Raw genomic sequence first — 25,652 nt, forward strand, 5'->3', positions numbered from 1 at the left:
GGGTGTGGCCTAGGAAGGGGTGTGGCCTGGAGATAATCCCATGGGTTTGGTAGAGAGGGCTGGAGTGCTGCATTTGCCCCCTGGGTTTGAGGTTCCTCGCTCTTGCTAAAGGTGATAGCAAGGAAAGACAAGCAGTGATATGCAGCACTCCAGTTTCAGGAAGAGGTGGGCCTATACCAGGCATAGGCAAACTCGGCCCTCCAGATGTTTTGGGACTACAACTCCCATCATCCCTAGCTAAAAGGACCGGTGGTCAGGGATGATGGGAGTTGTAGTCCCAAAACATCTGGAGGGCTGAGTTTGCCTATGCCTGGCCTATACATAGCTTTTAACAATGAAAGCTAAATGGATCCCGCATGCTCAGAGGCAGCTAAAGTAAAGGCAAATCCAGTCCAGTAAAGGCAAGTAAAGGTTAAGGTGACTATGGGGTTGCGGCGCTCATCTCGCTTTCAGGCCTAGGGAGCCGGCGTTTGTCCGCAGACAGCATTCCAGGACATGTGGCCAGCAGGACTAAACCACTTCTGGTGACGAGTGCCAGAGCACACAGAAATGCCATTAACCTTCCCACCGCAGCGGTACCTATTTATCTACTTGCACTGGTGTGCTTTTGAACTGCTAGGTTGGCAGGAGCTGGGACAGAGCAACAGGAGCTCACCCTGTCATGGGGATTCAAACCTTACAATTAGCAATCCCAAGAGGCTCGGTGGTTTAGACCACAGCGCCACTCACCTCCCATGCTCAAAGGCTATAAACCCCTGAATACCAGATGAGGAGGCAACCAGTAAGGAGCTCACATAGGTGGTGTGGACCTTCTCTTTGTGCCTCCAGAGGGCAGGATTCCAATCAGTCAGTAGAGACCAAAAAGAGCTCGACAGGACAGCAATCAGGCTTGGTACAAGACAGCTTCCTACATTCCTACAGGTGAAACTCGAAAAATTAGAATATCGTGGAAAAGTCTATTTATGTAAGCAATTGTTTTCATTAGCTACTGGAGTTTAATATATGAGATAGACTCATGACATGCAAAGCGAGATATGTCAAGCCTTGGCTTGTTATAATTGTGATGATTATGGCGTACAGCTGATGAGAACCCCAAAGTTGAAATTGTTAATTTTGGGTTCTCATCAGCTGTACGCCATAATCATCACAATTATAACAAATAAAGGCTTGACATATCTCGCTTTGCATGTCATGAGTCTATCTCATATATTAGTTTCACCTTTTAAGTTGAATTACTGAAAGAAAAGAACCTTTACACGATATTCAAATTTTTCGAGTTTCACCTGTAGATGGGTGGCTAGGAAGCAGATTTGGGTGAAACATTGTCAATACCAGCAGCCTGTAAGCAAACTGGCAGCCAATACAGGTTCCACAGAATTGGTGGGATGGAACCCAAGCACCTGGCACCAGTAACAATTCGGCTGCAGAGTTTTCTACTTGTCGCCATTTCCAAACAGTCTCCAAGGGTAGCCCCACAATAAGCACGCTGCAGTAGTCCAAGCTGGAGATTACTAGGGCATGAGTGGTTGTGTGGCTCAGTGGGGGCGGGGGGGGGGGATTGCACATAAGGCAGATCTCTATGGTGAAATCCCTTAAAACACTGTATCCTCTACTTCCTATACAAACTTTTATGAGTTTCCTTTCCTCCCATCCCTGCTCTGGCTTGGCTTTCAGCAGCGCACAAGGAGGTAGAAAAACAAGGAAGAAAAAGACAGTGGATCTGGTTTAATGTGAATTTGTTTGACAGCCAGTAGCTCCTGTCAGTGGTTTTTTAAAAAGAAGAAGAACCTTGAAATGCCTATCTCTCAAGCTAAGCCTTCAGTGGTGAAAAGGATCCGTATCAGATGCCTCTAGGGGGCTTCTGAGCTGGCTGTCAGTTCAGAGTCGCTGCAGAGTTGAGCAATGTCATTTTGGGAACGTGACACATCATCTGATCCTAAAGGGGGGAAAGGCTCCCAGAAAGAAAGGGTGCTTAGTTTGGTTAGGGTGTGTGTGGAAGTTGCAGTGGCAGGCTTGCTAGGGCTGAAGACAGAGGAATCTTACCGCAAGAAAACTGCAGCTGCCATAGATCTTACAGAGCACCAGTTGTAAGAGAGCTCTGGAGAACTTCAGTATGCACACTTCAAAGGAACATAGGAAGCTGCCTTATCCGAGTCAGACCGCTGTCCATCTTTGTCAGTATTTTCTCCAGCAGCTCTCCAGGGTTTCATGCAGGGGTTCCTCTCAGCCCTAAGTGGAGTCACTGGGGATTGAGCCTGAGACTGTCTGCATGCAGATGCTGTACCATTGAGCTGTGTCCCTTCCTCACAAACCCCTGCATTTCTGCCCCAAACAGTTGCTTGTGCTTTTCATAAAACCATAGGGTCATCTAGTCCAACCCCTTGCAATGCAGGAATAAAAAAAGGATGGGGAACATGTATTCCTCCAGATGTTGTGAACTAAGGCTCCCATCATCCCTGACCATGCTGGCTGCAGCTGATTGGGAACTGGAGTCTAACAATCATCAGTTCTGCACTGCAGTCCTAAGCATGCCCAATGTCCATGCAGAAATAAGTCCTGCTGAATTTTATTATGATTAAAAAAAATCTATTTGTATCCTGCTCTTCCTCCCAAAGTAGCCCAGGGAAAGAAACAGCAAAATGCTAAACACTGTAAAATTTAAAATCTCAAGTGAAAACATATTTAAACCCTTAAAAAACCATTTAGGAACATCTAAAAACATCTAAAAGCAATCACATACCCTCATGGTTATTAATTTCATGGTTGCCATGGCCAGTATCTCTCAGTCATCAAATGCCTGGTTAAGTAATAATGTTGTTTCCCATTCTGTTAAAATGCCAGGAATGCCCAAACAGGTGTTGATGCTGGCAGAATCTAGGCTCAGTTTCCACTGGCTCTCATTGAGTTCTGTGGGAGAAAGGAACAGAGGAGGAGGAGGAGGAGCTGTCTTAGTTCTGACTGATTCTTCTTGTTGTTGTTGTTCAGTCGTGTCCGACTCTTCGTGACCCCATGGACCAGAGCACGCCAGGCACGCCTATCTTTCATTGCCTCCCGCAGTTTGGCCAAACTCATGCTAGTCGCTTTGAGAACACTGTCCAACCATCTCATCCTCTGTTCCTCATCCTTCTCGTTCCTCTGAGGAACGGCTTAGGGAGCTGGGTATGTTTAGCCTGGAGAAGAGAAGGTTAAGGGGTGATATGATAGCCATGTTCAAATATATAAAGGGATGTCATATAGAGGAGGGTGAAAGGTTGTTTTCTGCTGCTCCAGAGAAGCGGACACGGAGCAATGGATTCAAACTACAAGAAAGAGGATTCCACCTAAACATTAGGAAGAACTTCCTGACAGTGAGAGCTGTTCGACAGTGGAATTTGCTACCAAGGAGTGTGGTGGAGTCTCCTTCTTTGGAGGTCTTTAAACAGAGGCTTGACAGCCATCTGTCAGGAATGCTTTGATGGTGTTTCTTGCTTAGCAGGGGGTTGGACTAGATGGCCCTTTTGGTCTCTTCCAACTCTATGATTCTATGATTCTATGATTCCCTTCTCCTTGTGCCCTCCATCTTTCCCAACATCATGGTCTTTTCTAGGGAGTCTTCTCTTCTCATGAGGTGGCCAAAGTACTGGAGCCTCAATGTCAGGATCTGTCCTTCCAGTGAGCACTCAGGGCTGATTTCTTTAAGGGTGGATAAGTTTGATCTTTTTGCAGTCCATGGGATTTCAAAGGCTTTATTCATGCAGGAACTATTTACAGGATGAGTTGTGATAGAAGGAGAGAAATAGCAGGTGTCTTGGCTGGAGAGAACAGCAAACAAAATGGCTCAGATTTTAGGTGTGGACTTAATTAAGACAGAGAGGCTACAAGCAGGAAGTGGGTAAACCATGAGACAAACTTCCCTTTAGTGCACATGCATTAACTAGAAGCTTAAGAGAAGGAAACGCATTTGCTTTTCCTCCAACAAAAATTAAGTTTGGAAGGCCTAGTAACATATGCCATTATTTGTACAGTTAAACCACGCTTAATGCAGCTTACAGCATGGAAATATTTGCATACTTACAAAAATGTAACAAAGGTAGTCGTGAGAAATAAATGTGTATCTCTCTAAGTACACAGCAAGATTAAGCAATCCCCACATGTCATAATAAGAGTTAACAATAAAGATACAAAAAATAATACGAACAGCAGCAAACTTAAGCATCTCTGCATTATATTAAAGGAAATTGCTTTGCAAAAAATATGTAAGGCAAAATTGCATGCAAAAATGGTATATGAGAAGGAATTAATGCTAAAATGATTTTTTAAAAACAAAAAATAATAATCTCATATTGATGTGGAGAACTGAATTTAAGACATTGGAAAATCAATATGAAGAGAGAAAGCAAATTTGTCAGATTCACCCATCCCAGTGAAATGATTGAGGGGGTCTCTTTGCGGGTATCTCAGAGACCCCACTGGATCCTGAATAGAGAGATGTCAAAATTGTCAGTGTTTGTTTGCTATCACCCAGAGCTCATGAAATTGAGTGGGCTTTGGGGAATTAAATAAGCAACTAACATATATCTTGCAAGCAAAATCGCTGGAGAATTGGTGTTAGCTGCGCAAGTAGCTACTTGCAACCATCTCTTTTTCAACAGCTCGGTGAGCTGATGGAGTATACAAAACATGTAACTGAGCCCTATCTGAAATTTGATTGCATTCCGAATGGTGTAACATTCTTTTCTTCCCTTCCCCACCCCAGATGCAGACAGGAGCTGATAGAATTGGATATGTGTTAGATTCAAAAATGGGCAAATTCCATTTGGAGTATACGGTAACTTGAAATTCTCCCTTTCAGAAAACTGCACATCCTGCATCCTGATTTTACATAGGGGAGGTCTATGTTATTATTAGCCTGGTTGTGCAGCAAATTTGGGTTTGTGCGTGGAAACTTTCCTGTGAGTTGTAGCTGGGCAGTGGCAACTGGGCAGGTTTTCTACCTGACATGCTTCAGGTTCCCAGTACAAGGTTCGCATCAAGTTCTATCTCTGTGCTATGCCTGTTCTGTGGGTGTTCATTCTCCATGTCCATCTGCCAGCCTTTCCCAACATGTCCTCCAAATGTTGTGGGATGCCAACTCCCATCAGCCAAAGTCACCAAGCCCAAGAGTGATGGGAACTAGAGTCCAACAACCTCTGGAGGGTACCAGGTGCAAGGAGACTGGCCCATATAGTGGCCCAAAACATTGAGATCTAGTGTGGTGTAGTGGTTAGAACACTGGAGTAGAACTGAGGACACCCACATACCCTCCAACCAGTGCCGGATTGACATATAAGCTAAACAAGCTATAGCTTAGGGCCCCACTCTCTTGGGGCCCCCAAAAAAATTAGAGGGGGGGAACTGGATGTACATTTCCAAAGGGACATGGGTTGTGCTGAGGTCTAAACCACAGAGCCTAGAGCTTGCTGATCAGAGGGTCGGTGGTTCGAATCCCCGCAATGGGGTGAGCTCCCATTGCTCGTTCCCAGCTCCTGCCAACCTAGCAGTTCATACACACACACACACACACACACACACTTTATTTAGAATTCGACAATAACAAAACAAAACAAAACCACAGTAACTGCTACATCAGTTCATTACAACTGACCATCTTTAACAATTATTGAACAATAATTAAAGAATAATTTTTTTTAAAAAAAAAAATCCTTCCGGTAGCACCTTAGAGACCAACTAAGTTTGTTCTTGGTATAATTAAAGAATTATAGAACATCACTTTGACTTACTCAAGTTTTCATATTTAACTTTTATCTCTTTATCTCTTTCTTAGCAGGTCAAAAAGAAAGAGACCAAGGAAAGAGGTACAAAGAGAGAGAAAGAAAAAAGGGGGGAGGGGAAAAAGAATTAAAAGGAGAACAAAGCAAGACAAAATAAACACATTTTTCTTCCGAGTAGACTCATTGTGTTATGATTTCTACTATTTTTTCACACACAGTTCCAGATTGTTGAATTACTTTCTTTGTTCTCCTCAGATACAAAAATACAAACAAAAAAAACCCATTATATTTCTTGTTTTTCAAGGATCATTCTATTTCTGCCAGGAGATGTTTATTATAATAATACTTTTCCTGATACTCTTTAAAGATTTTCCAATTCTTTCTGTACTTTCTGCTTTGGATAACCTCTAACTCTGTTTTGGATAACATCTAACTCTCCCTGTCATCATGGCCATTTGCAAATATTCTATCATTTGGACTGTTCCCTGTGACGGGGTGAGCTCCCGTTGCTCGGTCCCAGCTCCTGCTAACCTAGCAGTTCGAAAGCATGCCAAAAAAAGTGCAAGTAGATTAAAAGGTACCGCTCCAGTGGGAAGGCAAACAGCGTTTCCGTGTCTGCTCTGGCTTCGCCAGAAGCAGTTTAGTCATGCTGGCCACATGACCCAGAAAAACTGTCTGTGGACAAACACCGGCTCCCTTGGCCAGTAAAGCAAGATGAGGGCCACAACCCCAGAGTCGTTCGTGACTGGACTTAACTGTCAGGGGTCCCTTTAGCTCTCTAAATCAGGGACATTCCTGTAAAATAGGGACTCTAGGAGGGTCTGCACCCAGGTTCAAATCTCTACTCAGCTGCTGGTCAACCCTGGGTAAATTACTGACTGCACAGGATTGTTGTGTGAGAGAAATGGGACGGGGACTGAAGCATGTACAATTCCTTGAGGGCTTTTCTGGAAAACTGGGACAGAAATGTGATCAGTCAATAACAGCACTAATCTCTGCACTGGATGCATCTCTTGTGGAATGAGAAAAAGAAAGGAAGCTCCAACAAAAACTCCCTTTGTGCTTGATGAATGTGTGTCCATTCGTATCTCCAAGTAGAACAGGGAATGTCTCTTACTGCCAGCCATGGGAGAGAATACTTGCACAGTGGTACCTCAGAACAGCCCTGTTTACGAACTCCACAAAACCGGAATTAAGTGTCCCGGTTTGCGAACTTTACCTCGGTCTAAGAATGGAAGCCGAACGGTGGAAGGGCACCGACGGCGGGAGGCCTCATTGGGGAAAGCGCGCCTCGGTTTAAGGACGGTTTCGGTTTAAGAACAGACTTCCAGAACGGATTAAATTCGTAAACTGAGGTACCACTGTATTTTTATGTTGTGAATGGCCCTGCGATGTTCAGATGAAAGGTGCCATAAAAATTCAATTAATATATACATACATACATACATATAAATAAATAAATAAATAAATAAATAAATAAATACTGAATTAGATTGACCAATGAACTGATTTAGTATAAGGCAGCTTCCAATCTCTCTCTCTCTCTCTCTCTCTCTCCCTCTCTCTCTCTCTCTCTCTCTCTCTGTGTGTGTGTGTGTGTGTGTGTTTGTGTGTGTTTTGGGGACGAGGCACAGCTCAGTGACAGAGCAGATGCTTGTCATGTAGAAGCTCCCAAATTCAATCTCCGGGATCTCCAGATAGGGTTGGGAGTGTACCCTGACTGAAACGCTGGAGAGCTGCTTCTGCCAGTCAGTGCAGGCAATACTAAGCCAGATGGACCAGTCCTTCTGACTTTGTATGAAGTAGCTTCCTATGTTCCTTTGCTAAGTCATGGCTATCATGTGTTAGTGGGTCATCCCAGATCTCTGGGCAAGAAGGAAGGGGTACCTAAACTTCTTTCTTTCTTTCTTTCTTTCTTTCTTTCTTTCTTTCTTTCTTTCTTTCATGTAAATTCCATGGTATCATAGAATCATAGAACCAGTTGGTACCTGGGGAGTCAGCAGAGAAAACTCACCAGCGCTCCTCCTGTCCCCAGTCTCCTTCTCACCACGATGTAACCTCATTATGAGCATTGGGGGGGGGGACTCTAGCTATGCGAGGAGAACTAGAATGTTTCACACACACCCTTAAAATTATACCACAACCTCAATGTTATGAAAAGGGCCCCTCTCTTCTCACAGCCTAGTTCGTTCTTTTTTTAAAATTTATTATTATTATTATTATTTTATACTAAATTACTACAAAAAAATAAAATATACATTCACATACATTTTCCAGTTTTGGCTATCATAGCCGTGACTTCCCTCAGACCTTCCACATGGCATTCAGAATTATATCTTAATGTTATACTTCTTTAATCTACCCTTGCTTACATTATCATAAATCTCTTACTCATTCTAACTACCATAATTGCAATAATATTTCTACACATTAACTACAAAGCCTCTTGAAGTCCTATTAGCGTATTCAATTGCAAATCATTGTTTCTCAAATAGTTCGTAAACTTTAACCAGTCTTTGATAAATTTCTGGTCCCGTTGTTCCCGGATTCTTCCCGTCATTTTATCCAGTTCTGCATATTCCATTAATTTCACTGTCCAATCTTCTTTTGTCAGTATTTCTTCTTGTTTCCACCTTTGTGCTAGCAAAATCCTAGCTGCAGTCACTGCGTATTGGAAAAGTTTAACGTCCTGTTTTTTAATGTCTGTACCTAGCTATGCGACTCTAGCTAGGCGAGGAGAACTAGAATGTTTCACACACACCCTTAAAATTTCATTCATTGAGATTATTTATATCCTGCCCTTTGCATAGGCCACAGGTTTCTCGACAGCTCATGGCAGTCCCATGGCCCTGTTCTCCAACACTTCTCCCTGCCCTGAGAAGTTGCCTCCTAAGGCACCAGGTGGAGGTGTTGGCTTCCCAACAGGTGGGTCCCTGTTTCTTAGCAGGAGGGGGGAGGTCAGTGCAGGGTGCTCCGAATGTGCCAGCAGCAATACTCCCTTCTCCTACTCTCTCTCTCTCTCTCTCTCTCTCTCTCTCTCTCTCTCTCTCTCTCTCTCCCCCCCCCCCCCAGTAAGCAATCCTGAACCAATTGCTGCCCTGGCAAGCTAGGACAGCAGCTCCACCCCAACCAGCAAGCCGCTTCTGGCTTTACCTCGTTTCACTGGCTACAGGACCAGCCTGCCCAGGAGATTGGCTGAAGCAGCGGCCTCAGGCGGCAGAATCCAGTGGGGCAGCATGCCCTGCCCCCGAGACTGGCGGGGACACACGGTGGTGGCTCTGGCAAGATCTTGCAGAGCTCTCTTGAACGTTCCAGGGAGATCTCACAAGAGTTTTTTTGGGGGGTGCACCCTCCCGTTTTGGGAATTTGTAGCTCTGTGCGAGGTGAACTCAGAATACCCCAAGAGGAAAGAGTGTGTTTCAAATGTGCTATGAAAGGTTTAGTACATACAGAGCTCCAGGGGAAAAAAATGTTTTCAGGGGAAAGGAGTGTAAGAAAGACATGTCCATGTCTGCTGCCATGTGCCACACCTTGGTAAGGTTAAGAGTTGAGGGAGGCGGACATAGAATGATGGTACCACAGAATTGTACAGCTGGAAGGGACCCCCGAGGATCATCTAGTCCAACCCCCTGCAATTCAGGAATATACAACCGTGGTGTTCTGAGAGGCCCAGAGGGCTTCTTACCGAAAGCACGCCTCAAAGCTGGCAGCAGCCCCATGACTGTGTGGTGTAGTGGTTAGTGTTGGACTAAGACACGAGTGACCAAGGTTCAAATTCCCACTCAGCTACGAAGTTCATGGTGTTGCCTTGGGCTAGTCACCACCTCTCAGCCTAATCTACCTCACAGGGTTGTTGTGGAGATTAAATGAAAGGGGGGGGAACCATGCATGGCCCCTTGAGCTCCTTGGAGGAAAAGGTGGGATAGAAATGAAATAATTAACAAACAAACAAACAAACAAACAAACAAATCACCGACACTCTGGGTTGCATTCTATGATAGTCATACTCAGAGTAGACCCACTGAAATTAATGGCTTTACTAAACTAGGTCCGTTCATTTAAATAGGTTGACTCAGCCCACTGCGTATGATACAAAGATCAGGTCTTTTTCATTTTAAAAAAAAGCAACCATAATCACCAACTCCCGAACTAACATCTGTTGGCTTTAGACTGAATTCTTTCCTAAAACATAGCTTGTGTACACAGGCAGCAAGTACTTCTGATCACACACAGACAGACCCTACAGCTATGTGCTTTGCTGTGCAAATATTGTTAAATTGCAATGTAATGGACTGCGCACACGCACAGACACATGTATCTAACGGTGAGCGTCAACGGCTTGGGCTGCTGTTGGTAGAGTACTAGCACCCCCTCGTGTTGCAAAGTTCTGTTCTGAAGAGCAGAATTCTCTCTAAAACTGGAAAACACAAGAAGCGTTGGGTGCTCCCTGTAGTGCTTGTTTTTGCAGAATGGGGAAGGACAGATGAACCACTCTTTCTCATTCTCCTGAAACATTCTGCAACTCCTCTTTCTAGGCCCACAAACTCTGTGAGACAGTAGGAGGTGTGGAATTGGATCAACCACTTCTTTTTCCCAGACAGGAAAGAAGCAACGTAGGGAAGGGGGGGAAACTGGATCTGGGAAAATCAAAAATCAAAAAATCCTTCCAGTAGCACCTTAGAGACCAACTAAGTTTGTTCTTGGTATGAGCTTTCGTCTCTAAGGTGCTACTGGAAGGACTTTTTGCTTTTTGATTTTGTTTTGACTATGGCAGACCAACACGCAGGGCTGGTGCGTCCATTAGGGCAAACTAGGCAGTTACCTAGGGTGCCAAAATGGAGGGGGCGCTGACCAGGCTTGGGCGGGACGGTGGGATGGGCGAGCAGCAGCTTCTCCGCTACAGCGGAGAAGGTGCTGCTTGCCCCCTACACCACCCCCCGGCTCCCGCTAAAGCAGGCTTTGGTGGGGGGCGGGGGGCGGGACGGGCAAGCAGCAGCTTCTCCGCGTAGAAGGTGCTGCTTGCCTCTCCACCACCCCCCACCTCCCACCAAAGCAGGCTTTGGCGGGGAGGGGGCGTGCCAGAAGGTGGTCTTGCCTAGGGCGCAAAAAACCCTAGCACCAGCCCTGCCAACACAGCTACCTACCTGTAACTGGATCTGGGAACTTCCTGTTGTTTTCCGTATCTGAATCCCCATCTCACTCCAAGCAAGTAGAAAATGCAAATCATCGTGTTTATATTCTCCTGCAGCGCAAATTCAAGCGTCTGGGAATGGGAATGATTCAGAACAGAAAATAGGGCACTTTTCCCTCTGGCGGCCCGAGAAAGTTGCCCAGAAGGGGATGTGGCCCTCAGGCTGAATAAAGCTCCCTTCTCCTGCTGAAAAACAAGGTGGCATCTCTTCTTCATTTCACAAGAGCTGGCACGGGATCTCACAATCAGCAGCCTTGCTATCACTACTGCAAAGTGGTGTGCACAACAGTCAAGTCAGAATGCTAAACCAACCTGTCCTGAAAGTTATGTGGTCTCTCTGCTCCCTCTACTGGCTTCCTTGTGGATTTTATTATTATTATTATTGTACTGTTCATTGTGGAGTGCAGAATGATGCATGGTGTGGATAAAATCAATAGAGAAGCACCTCCCCACCTTCTCTGAGGCATCTGGTTGAACACTTTGGGAAACAATTCTAGACGAGGTGGATCTTCGGTTTGGTGCAGCAGATCTCTTCCTCTGTTCTTCAGAACACTTTGCCGGCATTTGAGCTTGGGAGAACATGGCTGGTGTCAATAAATGTGTGGAGGAGAAGCACCTTGGGATCAGGGCTATGCTGGGAAGCTAATGGAAAGGCTTTTTGTGGCCAGATTTGGGCCACGTGGACTTCCAGCAGCCTGTCCTTAAATGACTATCCATTGCACTCAATTTCACGCTTTCTGCAATCCAGCAGTTTTAACCACAGATGGGAGAGCATATGGCAGAAGAGCTTTCTACAGCATGTTAGCCACATTGTCCATATTTGCAATAGATTTGCAATTGATTTCATGGCAGGAGCCTGGAATGGTAAGTGTGCATATGCAGAGAGCCAGTGTGGTGTAGTGGTTAAGAGCAGTAGGCTCGTAATCTGGGGAACCGGGTTCGCGTCTCCACTCCTCCACATGCAGCTGCTGGGTGACCTTGGGCTAGTCACACTTCTCTGAAGTCTCTCAGCTCCACTCACCTCACAGAGTGCTTGTTGTGGGGGAGGAAGGGAAAGGAGAATGTTAGCCGCTTTGAGACTCCTTCGGGTAGTGAAAAGCGGGATATCAAATCCAAACTCTTCTTCTCTTCTTCTTCACACAGAGGCAATAGACTAATATTTTCATATACTTTCCCTACTGGTGGCATTTGTCGTGTGTGGAACTGTGCTGAACTGATGAACGGGCAGAATGAGACCAAGAAATCTTGAACAGAAAATGCCCAAGAAAGGGAGAGGTGATTGCATGCAGAAGACCTAAAGATATGCAACATACCAGCAGAGTTTTTATAAGAGTTTCTGCTGCAGGGGTAGCCGACATGGTGCACTCCATTTATTGATAGACTCCAGTTTTCACCAGCCTCAACTCAGGCTGGTCAGGGATGATGGGAGCTGTACTCTAGCAGCATCTGAAGGGCACATTGTTGGTTACCGCTGTTCTGCAGATAGATAGATCTGTTCTACAGATACATACAGATACCTTCTGGCGGGAAGGTAAACGGTGTTTCCGTGCGCTGCTCTGGTTTGCCAGAAGTGGCTTAGTCATGCTGACCACATGACCCGGAAAAACTTCTGCAGAGTGGACAAACGCCGGCTCCCTTGGCCTGTAAAGTGAGATGAGCACTGCAACCCCAGAGTCATCCGCGACGGGACCTAACAGTCAGGAGTACCTTTACCTTTACCTTTACATATAGAAAAGGCCAGCTCAAGATATTTTGCTGCCACAGGACATCAGGATGTAGGAAGTTGCCTTACAAAGACTCATTACAACTGGTCCATCTAAGTTGATACTGTCTACACCAGGCATGTCCAAAGTCTGTTTCGTGGGCCTAATCCAGCCCGCTGGTTGGTTTACTCTGGCCTCTGTGGCAGTTTAATTCCTGGGGTAAAATCCAAAAAAGAAAAGAAAAAAAAGAACTCAACAACTGTGGGGTAAAATCATAAAAAGGTCAACAACTTTGGTTGGCCCTTTGGTTGGCCCTTCACTTCATCAAATCTGGCCCTCTTTGAAAAAAGTACACCACTGGTCTACACTGACTGGCAACAGCTCTCCAGGGTTTCAGGCAAAAACCATCTGCACCAATATAAGTTGGAGCACACCTGTCCTACTAGCAGTACATGTGAGAAGAATCTAAGATTCTTAGTAGACTACAAGCTTAACATGAGTCAACATTGTGATGCCACAGCAAAGAGAAGCTAATGCTGGCCTAGGTTGCATCAAGAGAAATATAATGTTTGGATCAAGGGAAGTAATAGAGTAAAACTCTGTTTTGCCTTGGTCAGACCACACCTGGAATACTGTTTCCATTTCTGGAATGGTCGAGAGAGTTGCATATGTTTAACTAGGAAAAGAGGAGTTTGAGAGGAGATATGATAGCCATCTTCAAATATATAAAGGGCTGTCACATGGAAGATGAAACGAGCTTGGTTTTTTGTACTTGGTTTTTGAGCTGAAGAGTAGAACTCAAACCAATGGCTTCAAGTTGCAAGAAAGCAGATTCCGACTTTTTGACAGCAAGAGCTGTTCAATAGTAGAATAGACTCCTAAGAAGGTTGTGGGCTCTCCTTCCCTGGAGATTTTTAAGCAGAGGTTGAATGGCCATCTGCTTTAGTTGAGATTCCTGCATTGCAGTGGGTTGGACTAAATGACTCTCGGGGTCCCTTCCAACTCCACAATTCTATGATTCTATTACCAAGTAGCAGGCTTGAATACAGAATAAAAAGCAGTGAAACAGTCCTTAAGCAGAATACCATAGAATAAGCAAGATAAAAAATTTCCCTACCAGTTATAGGGAGCCTCAGGAAACAATAACCCAGACAGACTTCAGCTGACCAGTACACAGCACCCAACCAGTCAGGGCCTACATCAAAGCTCAAAGGACAGACACCATCAGGGAGATTTACATACCTTAGTGGCTATATGCTGGCTGTTCTGATATCTAAATTCATCCCACCTGTTAAAATAGGCCAATATACAGGAGCCAGCATAGCTAATTAATCTGTCAGCTGCTCCACTGCTGGCAGGCACTCGGCCTTCAGCTGGCTAACAAATGCATCTTCCCACATCCTGCTGATATGTATCCCTGGAGCACAAACCCTTTGAGGTGTGCCAATAAGCAAGGAGGAAGAATCATGCAAACCAATTGACCTATCTCCTTGTGTGCAATAGGTTTCCCCTACATCTTCTATACTGTACCAGAGAGCAGCAGTCTGGCTCAGAGGGCACAAGGCAAGCCATGCGTGGCACACATGGTTCCATCTCCCCTGCTCCTTGGCAACTGGTGCCTGAAGAAGCTTCCTTGCTCTGCCTAACTGTAGAGCTGCCCCTGCAGAGACGTGATTTATCTTGTTCCCCCATGATAGCTGGCTATTTACTTATCCATGTGACGGTCACCTCCAGACTTGATTGTTGTAACTCGCTCTACACGGGGCTGCCCCTGAAGCTGACCCAGAAACTCCAGCGGGTCCAGAATGCTGTGAGGCTCCTCACAGGGTCTTTGCCATGGGACCACATTCATCCAGAGCTCTACCAGCTGCACTGGCTCCCGGTAGAGTACAGGGTCAGGTTTAAGGTGCTGGTTTTGACCTTTAAAGCCCTATGCGGCTTAGGACCCTCATACCTAAGGGACCGCCTCTCCTGGTATGTCCCAGTTAGGACCTTATGGTCCTCAAATAATAACTTTTTGGAGGTCCCGAGCCACAAGGATACTAGGTTGGCTTCAACTAGGGCCAGGGCCTTCTCAGTACTGGCCCCAACTTGGTGGAACAGTCTGTCACAAGAAACCAGGGCCCTGCAGGATTTGGCATCTTTCCGCAGGGCCTGCAAGATGGAGCTGTTCCACCTAGCCTTTGGGTTGGTTTCAGTTTAACCCTGATGTTTCATTCTTTTGGTATGATTGGTGGGCTACTTAAAAATGAGGCTGCAGTCTAGATTAAATTTTAAATTGGATTTTAATCTGTATTTTAATGAATTGTTTTATGTTTTCGTTGTGATTTTATGGGTGTTAGCCGCCCTGAGCCCGGTTTGGTGGGGAAGGGCGGGGTATAAATAAAAAATTTATTATTATTATTATTATTATTATTATTATTATTATTATTATTATTATTTGCAGTTCTGTTGATCTTTGTGCACACTACTTGCCCATACCCCCCAAAGGGCAGCAGCAGCAGTAGCAAAAAAACACCCCTCACATTTGGCTAACCTTCCCTGCTCCTTCCCCTCCTATACGGTAGGGAGTATTAACCACTTCTGATAATTCTGGAATATTTTGAAAGTCTGACCAGCAGTGTCAACAGGCCTCCACATGCTTCCCTCTGACCAGGAGATTTTTCTGGACAGGGTGGGGCCAAGCCAGATCTTCAAGACCTCTCCAAGCTTTTCCTTTCTTGTAAACATTTGGAGCTGAAATGTACAGAGCTAGACCAATTAAAACTAAAAGACTGCAATAAAAAACTTTTAAAACATCTAAAGCTGAGCTATGGAAACAGAGATCCACTTGAAGCTGCTGCCTTGGGTGCTATCTTAACCGGAAGTCACATCGAGTTAGACCAATTGTCTATCGAGCTCAGTATTGTCCACACTGATTTGAAGTCAAAGCAAAATAAAAAAATAAAAAATTCCTTCCAGTAGCACCTTAGAGACCAACTAAGTTTGTTCTTGGTATGAGCTTTCGTGTGCATGCACACTTCTTCAGATACACTGAAATAGAAGTCAGATACACTGATTTGAAGTGGCACTGCAAGATCTCTTCCAGCATTACCTAGAGATGCTGGGGGTTGAACCCAAGACCTTTGCAAGCATGGCAGATGTGCTACTACTTTGCTATGGCCCTTTCCCTGCAAAGAAATCAGGGTTCTAAACAGGAAGAGCTGCTGGTTGTTGTTTTACTTGTGTGATAAATACACCATATACCCCAGGCTCTGAGTGCACCAAGGAAAAGATTTGCTGATATTATCTCTACACATCTGTGCTTGGTCGTACCTTGCTGAGCCATGACCGCTGTGCTAATGTGCTGGCATAATTGCCCATTCCAAATCATTTCAGTCATTTAGTCATGATCTCATATGAGTGTCACCCTTCCATCTCACTCACGGTCTGCTTTTGTTTTGAATCCCAAATGATTGAAGTGGGGTTGGGGAAACAGACGAGAGCCCATAATCAAGCACATTCTCTTCATCAGGAAAATACTTATGTTCCAAACATCCTTGTTTTACTGGGAATAGTCCTGATTTTCCCAGCACCTGCCCTTGTTAAATCGAAATCCCGATTTCATCCCTTTTTTTAACCTTTGAAGAAGGTGCATGTTGCACCAGCAACAAAATGTTGCAGCGTGGAGTGCAGATGTGTGGATCCAGTTTCCAGACGCCTCAACACACCATTTTTCAGTCTCTCCCTCCAACAGTCAGACAGCATTGCATGCCCACCAAGCATGTGCAGTCCTTGCTGGGTTTTTATGAGAAGCAGGGGGTTACCACCTACTTTGCATTCCCCTTCCCTAACAATTTTTACTTCTGAAAATCATGGTGGATTCCCCAAGTCGACTAATACCCATATCTTGTGTGTTAATGACACTCCTTTGGCTACATGAGCAACAGCACTCACAACCTGAACATCAGAAGTTCCACCTTTCAACTTACCAAAGAAGTGTTCAAGGAGAAACTAAAAGCACCCAAGATACAGTAACACAATCAACTATTAAAATGAAACAGCAGTCTTAGTCAGTCCCCCACCTGGAGTACTGTGTCCAGTTCTGGGTACCAGAGTTTAGGAAGGTTATTGACAAGCTGGACTGTGTGCTGATAAGGATGACCAAGAGGACGAAGTGTCTAGAAACCAAGCCTTGTGAGGAATGGTTGAGGCTGGAGTTGGGTATGTTTAGCCTGGGAAAGAGAAGACTGGGAGATGATATGGTAGCCACCTTCAAGTATCGGAAGAGCTGTATAATGGAGTAAATTTGCTTTTTTCTGCTCCCAAGGGTAGGACGCAAAACAATCAGTTCAAATGACAAGAAAGAAGATTCCAACAAAACATTAGGAAGAACTTTCTAAGGGTAAGTGCTGTTCAACAGTGGAACAAACTAACTTGGAAGGTGGTGAAACTCTCCTTCATTGGGGTTTTTTTTAAGCAGAGGAAGGACGGCCATCTGTCATGTTTGCATTAGTTGAGATTTCTGCATTGCATGGGGTTGGACTAGATGGTGCTCAGGGTTCCCTTGTAACTCTACAATTCTTTTTTTCATATCATTTTTTATTGGTTTTACAACAATAAATTATTGAAATCCATCACATTATTTTTCATATCATTACATTTTGGCTATTTTTTTTAAAGCCGTGACTTCCGACAAACCCTCCTTATGATATCCTAATATTCATTTCTAACATCTATACTTCACATATCAATCACTGCTTAACTTATCACACTTTTAACTTCTCACCGAAAGTCCATATTACAACTAATTTTATGATTCTATGGTTCTTTGACTGATAGTCAGCTTAGAAATACCAAAATTAATGGAAACCCCACTGGGGGGAAAATATTACTCTAATGAAACACTGTTTAAACACACACACAACCCTGGAACTAAAAGTACATTAAACTCACAGCACCTTCAACTGGTTTACAAATCCCCAAATGTACACTTATAAACACATTTGAACGCACAGAAACACACAGCCTCAGGCTGCTGTTGCTGAAAATACGGGCAGCCCACAAGAAGTAAGGCAGTGGAAAGTTAATAAGCTGTGTTGTTCTGCCTGGATTGTCTACACCTGGGGTTCATGCTGTGACACACATACCCCACCTACAAAAAAGCTGCAGCTCCCAGGAAGAGGCTGGGTTGAAACTCCCATCACCCCTGAGTCTGACCATTAGACATGCTGGCTGCAGCTGATGGGGGTTTCTTTGAGAAAAACCATGGGCTTGAAATGAGCTTGATATGAATGGCATGGATGTGACCGCAAGTCGCTGCCTGGGAGCTGTCTGTGGTCCTGCAACTTTCCTCTTCCTTGCCAGGTGGTTTCTGGCATCGAATCTAAACACAGGTGGACTCCTATGGCTCCCTGACAGAGAGGGGCTGTGGACTCTCTCTCATCAGATCGTCTTGGAGCAGAATTTGAACAGTCATCTTTAATGCTCCATTTTCTGCATCAATGAGAGGGTTTAACTCAGGGGTCCCCAAACTAAGAGCCGGGGGCCGGATGCGGCCCAATCGCCTTCTAAATCTGGCCCGCGGATGGTCCAGGAATCAGCATGTTTTTACATGAGTAGAATGTGTCCTTTTATTTAAAATGCATCTCTGGGTTATTTGTGGGGCCTGCCTGGTGTTTTTACATGAGTATTTTTTATTATTTTTATTTTTATTATTTTTATTATTTGTACCCCGCCCATCTGGGTGGCTTCCACACTTATCAGCCTATCACCCATTCCCACCACCCTTCTGAGTAATACCCCTCCCCACTCCCCCACTATATTTAAGGATCTGGTGACTTCTGTTTCAGTGTATCTGAAGAAGTGTGCATGCACACAAAAGCTCATACCAGGAACAAACTCAGTTGGTCTCTAAGGTGCTACTAGAAAGAATTTTCGATTTTGTTTTGACTATGGCAGACCAACACGGCTACCCACCTGTAACAAATATTAAATACATGAAAATGTCACAGATTAAAAACTTCCCTAAACAGGGCTGCCTTCAGGTAGAATGTGTCATTTTATTTAAAATGCATCTCTGGGTTATTTGTGGGGCCTGCCTGGTGTTTTTACCTGAGTAGAATGTGTCCTTTTATTTAAAATGCATCTCTGGTTTATTTGTGGGGCCTGCCTGGTGTTTCTACATGAGTAGAATGTGTCATTTTATTTAAAATGCATCTCTGGTTTATTTGTGGGGCCTGCCTGGTGTTTCTACATGAGTAGAATGTGTGCTTTTATTTAAAATGCATCTCTGGTTTATTTGTGGGGCATAGGAATTCGTTCATTTTTTTTTTTCAAAATATAGTCCGGCCCACCACATGGTCTGAGGGACAGTGGAACGGCCCCCTGCTGAAAAAGTTTGCTGACCCCTGGTTTAACTGAATGGCCCTACTAGGTCCCCTCCATCCTAATGCAACCGAACTTTTCTTCACTCTGTCACCATGATTGTTTTTGTCATTTTAACAAGTTGCACAGATTGCAACCATTGTCTTCTTCCAAATGGGCATGGCAGCAGAATGGCCCCATTTACTTCGAAGTTTGATTTCAAATCCCCCAGTTACACTCTCCTAGCTGCCTGCAATTTTGCTTCCAAGGCTGTTCCTACCGAAATTCTAGGGGGTCTTTTTATTTTTACTGTTCCCCTTTCCTTTTTGGCAAGTGCATTAGCTTTAGCACGTGCACAATAGCACACAGCTGTCCTTGCATGGAAACAGGGGCGTTCCTAGCCCCTCGGCTGCCCGGGGCGGGAAGCCAAGGGGCACCCCTGGGGGGCGGGGCATCGTGGCGCGTGCGTGCGTCATGACGTCATGACGCACGCACGCGCGCGCGGCGACAGCCCGGCATCCCCGGGGGCGGGGCATCGCTGCGTGTGCGTCATGACGCACGCGCGCGCAGCGACGCCCCCGCCCCTGGGGTATGCCGGGCGGGGGCTTGGGAGCATCGGCGGGCTACAAAGAGCCCCGAAGCCGCAGCCATAGCGCAAAGGGCTGCCAGGCTGCGGCTTCGGGGCTGTTTGCCGCCCACCGAGGCTCCGGAAAGTGGCGGCCCGGCATCCCCGGGGGCGGGGCATCGCTGCGTGTGCGTCATGACGCACGCGCGCGGCGACGCCCCGCCCCCTGGGGTATGCCGGGCGGGGGCTTGGGAGCATCGGCGGGCTACAAAGAGCCCCGATGCCGCAGCCATAGCGCAAAGGGCTGCCAGGCTGCGGCTTCGGGGCTCTTTGCCGCCCACCGAGGCTCCGGAAAGCGGCGGCCCGGCATCCCTGGGGGCGGGGCATCGCTGCGTGTGCGCCATGACGCACGCGCGCGCAGCGACGGCCCCCCCTGGGGTATGCCGGGCCGCCACTTCGGGAGCCTCGTCCGTGCAGCGCTGCTGCTCCCGGGGTGACGGAGGGAGCGGCGGCGCATGGGAGTGGTGGGACGCGCCGCCGCTCCCTCCGTCACCCCGGGAGCAGCAGCACTGCACACACCCGCCTAGGGGCGGCACCAGGGGCGGCCCGCCCCCACCGCCCCCACCCTACGACGCCCCTGCATGGAAAACAGCCACAGATGGTTCTTTTCCAGGGTCTTTGCTGCAAGCTTTTAAAAGGAACATTTAACCTTGGTTTAACATGGCATTTTCAGGGGGTGGAGCAGTACAAGCACCCGTCGGACAATGTTGTGGGCTCAGCTTACCATTATGAGGAGTTTATATTGATTGAACATGTGGCTAATAAAATAGCATAAGAAATCGTATCTCATTACTGGGGGTGGGGGGGAGAGCAGGGCAGAAGGCAGCTTACCGAGTAAACTACACCCGATGCAATCATTCCTTTATTTATTGCATCTATTTGAAATTCCATTTTATTTATTCTGCTTTCTCTATTAAATGAGATTTGTGGTAAGGCTGCATTTTCAAAATGGGATGGAGAAATTACGGGTTCTCTCAGACTACCCATTGGAAAGAGCTATTTTTATCTTTGTGGTAAGTGAGATGAGCAATTGCTAGTCCTTTTAACTTATTAAAACCAATTTCCCTTTTCCTATTTCTCCCTAGAGCCTGTCATCCTTTATCCTATTTTGTGAGGTTTTCTTAGCCCGAGGGGTGGAAAGGCTTCCTTCCCACTTTCCGCAACAGCCAATTAAAAATTAGCTGTTTTTAATCAGATCAAAGATATAAGTCCAGCGTCTTGGGAGTGTATCAGGATACACGGCGCTACCAGTGGTCGAGTGGTACCCAAGAGTTGGTGGAACCAGAGCCAATGACAGTCGGGGTCAACTAATTCTGGTCTTGCCCTCATCCTTCTCCCTGCTGAGTTCTACAAGGGCAACATGGAAATTAAGGAGGAGAAAGTGGACAGCCAGGACCACCCTTCTCAGTGATTGTAAGCAGGGAGGCAGGATTGCTTGGAGAAATAAAGACTGAGGTTGGTGCAGCAGCTTTCACTGGTCCTACCTTATGGTAACCAGAGTAGGCATGATGTAAGGTAGTGTTGTTCAACTCTGGGGGTCCCCAGATGTTGTTGGGCTACAACTCCCATCATACCTGGCTGTTGGCTAAATTGGCTGGGGATGATGGGAGTTGCCCAACATCTGGAGATCCAAGGCTGAAGAACACTGACCTAGGAGATCAGATTTCCCAATCTCTTGGCTAAATGAGACCACAGCATGGGATGTCCTGTGGTTCAGGACTGTGGTGCTAGGAGAGCAGGTGCAGTTATTCCTTTCTGCCATGTCATTCCGTTAAATTACACCATCCCTGGCTGCCATTCTTGTACCTATTTCTTTCCATGCATAATGGCAGCTTGAGGGGGGCAGTTCGTGGGGGGGGTGAGTTAACACTCACTTCTTCAGCACCATTAGGAACTTAGAAAGTTGTTTTATAACATGTGAAGGGTCCAGAAAGCAAGTCCTGTGGCAAAAGGCTGAAGAAGATAAATATTTTTAGCCTAGAGAAGGGATTGGTAAGAGGAGATACGATAGGCATCTCCAAACATTTGAAGGGATGTCACATAGATGACAGATCTCTTTTCTACTACTCTGGAGGGAGGGACCTGAAGCAACAGGTTCAAATTACGAGAAAGGGGACTTTTGGCTAGAAATAACAAGATGAACTTCCTAACAAAAAGAGCTGCTTGACAGTGGACAAGATGACCTCTGGAGGTGGTGGACAGAGACAGAGACAGAGAGAGGTTGGGTGACCACCTACAGGGATGCTGGGTGTTAGAATCCAGTGGATTTCCTACATTGACAGGGGCTGGACTAGATGACTTTGAGGTATATTCCAGTTCCAATATTCTATAATTCTGTGTCATTGTTCATTTGGTCCAGTAGTGTCTACTCTGGCTGGAAGGTCCTCTGCAGGGTCTCAAGTAGAGATTACACACTACCCATACCTTGGGGTCCTTTCCAACTCTACAATTCTATGATTCCTATGATCTCATATCATAGAATCATAGAGTTGGAAGAGACCACAAGGGCCATCCAGTCCAACCCCCTGCCAAGCAGGAAACACCATCAAAGCATTCCTGACAGATGGCTGTCAAGCCTCTGCTTAAAGACCTCCAAAGAAGGAGACTCCACCACCAAGCATAATGATTTGAAATCATTATGCTTGGGAATCAACCTGTTACTTTTGGAGTCTAAAGTAAGTGTTCTCCTGTTGAACTATGTTCGCTCCTCCATAAGATATATCAGAGACGGGAAACCTTGTGGCCTTTCTGATAATGCTGGGCTCCAAGTCTCATTATCCTTGACCACTAGCCATTCTGCTCTGCTCTTCTCCATGTGAAACATACTTGGGGAGCATCTCCAGTTAAAAGGATCAGTTGCCAGGTGAAAGGGACAATGTTTCTCCACCAAAGGTCATGGAAAGCTGCTGCCACCAGTCAGAGCAGATGGACTTTCCCCCAACTGGTGCTCTCTAGATGTTTTGAATTGCATTTCCTCTCAGCTCTGGCCGGGACAGCTAGTGGTCAGGGGTGATGGAAGATATTGCCCAACAACTCTGAAGGTTATGGTAAGTTAGACTATTGGCTAGATGGACCAATGGGGTCACGCAGAACAAAGCAACTTCATGTGTTCCTATAACTAGCCCAAGTCAACCCAGAAAGGTTCACCCTGAGCAGTCCAGGTTGGTGGTGCAGTTGCAATAAAACAAGGTAACTTGGAAATGTGTGCATTTATGCACACACACACTTGGAAACAAAGGGAAGAAAATCCAGACCACATTGCTTATGATTATACCACTCTTTGCCTTTGAAGAAATATTTCAAATACAAGCCCATGATGTTTCGATTCCAATTATGTCTGGCTAACCCATTATTGGCACAACCTCAATTTCAAAGAGTAATTTATTGCTAGGCTGTACAAAGTCCGATCTTTGGAATTCAATCTGTTATCTTCTTGCTAAGCATAAAATCTTGCTTTGGGAAGCAATTTAACCTTTCCCTTACCCAGCACTAATCTGGGGAGAAATGGCACTTGCTCCCTTCAAAATTATATTCCTATTATACCATGTTCGATTCTTCTTCCATTGTATCCCCTCCCATGACATATACACTTCCAACAGCGAGCTTCATTTCAATTAAGTGCTCACCAAGTCCATTACTGGCTTGTTAAGGAATATTCAGTTTTTAATGAAATGAATCTTCATTTTACTGATCCACATCAACTCAACAGAAGCCACTTTATATTCAGCCAAATACTGGGTTACACCCAATGTAGTGAAAAGTTAACAGCACTTAGTGGTGTACTTGTTGCACTGATTTGACACTGCTGCACAAGGGCAAGTGCATTACTAACGATTATAGTGCAATGGATTGGCTGCTGCTGCACAACTTCAGATAGTGTGGTTGTTGCACTGGGTGCCTTTGTTGTGCAACCTTTAAACTCTGCCATCCGCTAGCACAGCACAAAGATGGAGAATAGGAGAATCACAGAAACATAGGATCATAGAACTGGAAGGGACCACAAGCGCCCAGATTTTGAAGAGAGTGGTTTTCTAGTATTTGCACAACCTGAAATGTGAGGCAAAATGCACAGGCACTATTCTTCAAGAGAGTCCATCAGGGACTCCTGCTGGTGCATTTGCACCACACTGACCTCGCTTGCAGGGATACTAGCGATGGGAGGTTGTGCAAACGACAACCAGTAGCAGGAAGAAGAAAAAATGGAGAAAGAGAAAGGAGAATGGTGGGAAGGAATGAAATGATAAAAAGGAAGAGAAGGAAGGGGGGGAAAGACCTTGAAACAAATTGGGGAATAACAAGAGGCTTTGAGCCCCAGTTTCATTAACTTAGAACAACCCTTAGATTAACCCTTAAAGGTAAAGGTAAAGCGACCCCTTTAGGTCCAGTCATGTCTGACTCTGGGGTTGCGGCGCTCATCTCGCTTTATTGGCCGAGGGAGCCGGCGTACAGCTTCCAGGTCATGTGGCCAGCATGACAAAGCCACTTCTGGCGAACCAGAGCAGTGCACAGAAATGCCGTTTACCTTCCCGCCGGAGTGGTACCTATTTATCTACTTGCACTTGGCGTGGTTTCGAACTGCTAGGTTGGCAGGAACTGGGACCGAGCAACGGGAGCTCACCCCGTCGCGGGGATTTGAACCGCCGACCTTCTGATCAGCAAGCCCTAGGCTCTGTGGTTTAACCCACAGCGCCACCTGCGTCTTTATTTTATTCTTTATGGAGAATAAAAGGAAACCCTATTCTGTTACAAAGGTGGCACACCAACCCCCAATCTCTGCCAAGCAATGCACAAGATTCCAGGGGGTTCCAGGTGCTCACCCAGGTTTATGCTTCAGTTGAGAATTGAGATGCAGCAGAGTCCGTAGAGACTTTAAGATATATGGTTTATTTACATAAATACAACCTGGGTGTAGTTGGAGGGAGTTGCAGATCTTAACAGCACTGTCATCTCAAGAGTGCCTCTCCCTGCTTTTCTCATGGCTTCTGCCAGTTTGAGCCCAGAGCAGCCAACCATGCTCCCCAATCTCTGGGCTGCCACCTCTCCAGCCATCAGCTAAGAAGGTTCTGGCCTCTGTTCTTCTTCCCAGTACACCCTGCAAAACACAGCCCTTCAGTCCCAGCTGTTCCAAGCCTGATGCAAAAAGTCCAAAATCTTCCTGGGACATCACACCCAGTTACCCTGCTCTCTGTCCACTCTGTCCAGTGTGGTGGTGTGGTTAAGAGCGGTAGACCCGTAATCTGGTGAACCGGGTTCGCGTCTCCGCTCCTCCACATGCAGCTGCTGGGTGACCTTGGGCTAGTCACACTTCTCTGAAGTCTCTCAGCCCCACTCACCTCACAGAGTGTTTGTTGTGGGGGAGGAAGGGAAAGGAGAATGTTAGCCGCTTTGAGACTCCTTCGGGTAGTGAAAAGCGGGATATCAAATCCAAACTCTTCTTCTTCTTCTTCCTCTGAGCACAGAAAAAGGACAGTTCTTTTGCATTGTCAATGGCCCTTAATGGCCCAGTATTGTTGCTTAATGGCCTTGTATTTAGGAGCCCAGCCAGGCTATTTTGCATGGGCTAACCCAGAATTTCCTCTGCAGCTTCTATTTCCCTCTCATTTCGCAAATATTATCTAAATACTTTCATTTATTAATTTCTAGTATTCACAAACAGACTCTGGTACTCCGAATCTGTAACATTTCTCTTCTTTTAATTATTATTTTTTTAATTTCATCTACTGCTTCTTAAGAACCAGCAGGCTAACCCCAAATGCCCAGCTGCACAAAAACATTGTTCCAATTGCAGAGGTTTTTCCCCTCACTGCAAAAAGAAAACCTTAAATTTAGAATGATCCAGCTTAATAAACTAAGCTTGTCCCACCACGATTGAACCTGTTTCAGTGAACCAAGGTTTCACATTTCATCCAAATCATGAAACTATGGTTATCATGTTCATAGGAACATAGCAAACTGCTTCAATGTCATACCCATTGGCCATTCAGCTCAATATTGCCTACACTAACTGTCAGTGGCTCTCTAGTGTTTCAGACTGGAGA

This window comes from Lacerta agilis, chromosome 17 (genome assembly GCF_009819535.1).
Source record: "Lacerta agilis isolate rLacAgi1 chromosome 17, rLacAgi1.pri, whole genome shotgun sequence".
In the NCBI taxonomy this organism is placed as follows: domain Eukaryota; kingdom Metazoa; phylum Chordata; class Lepidosauria; order Squamata; family Lacertidae; genus Lacerta; species Lacerta agilis.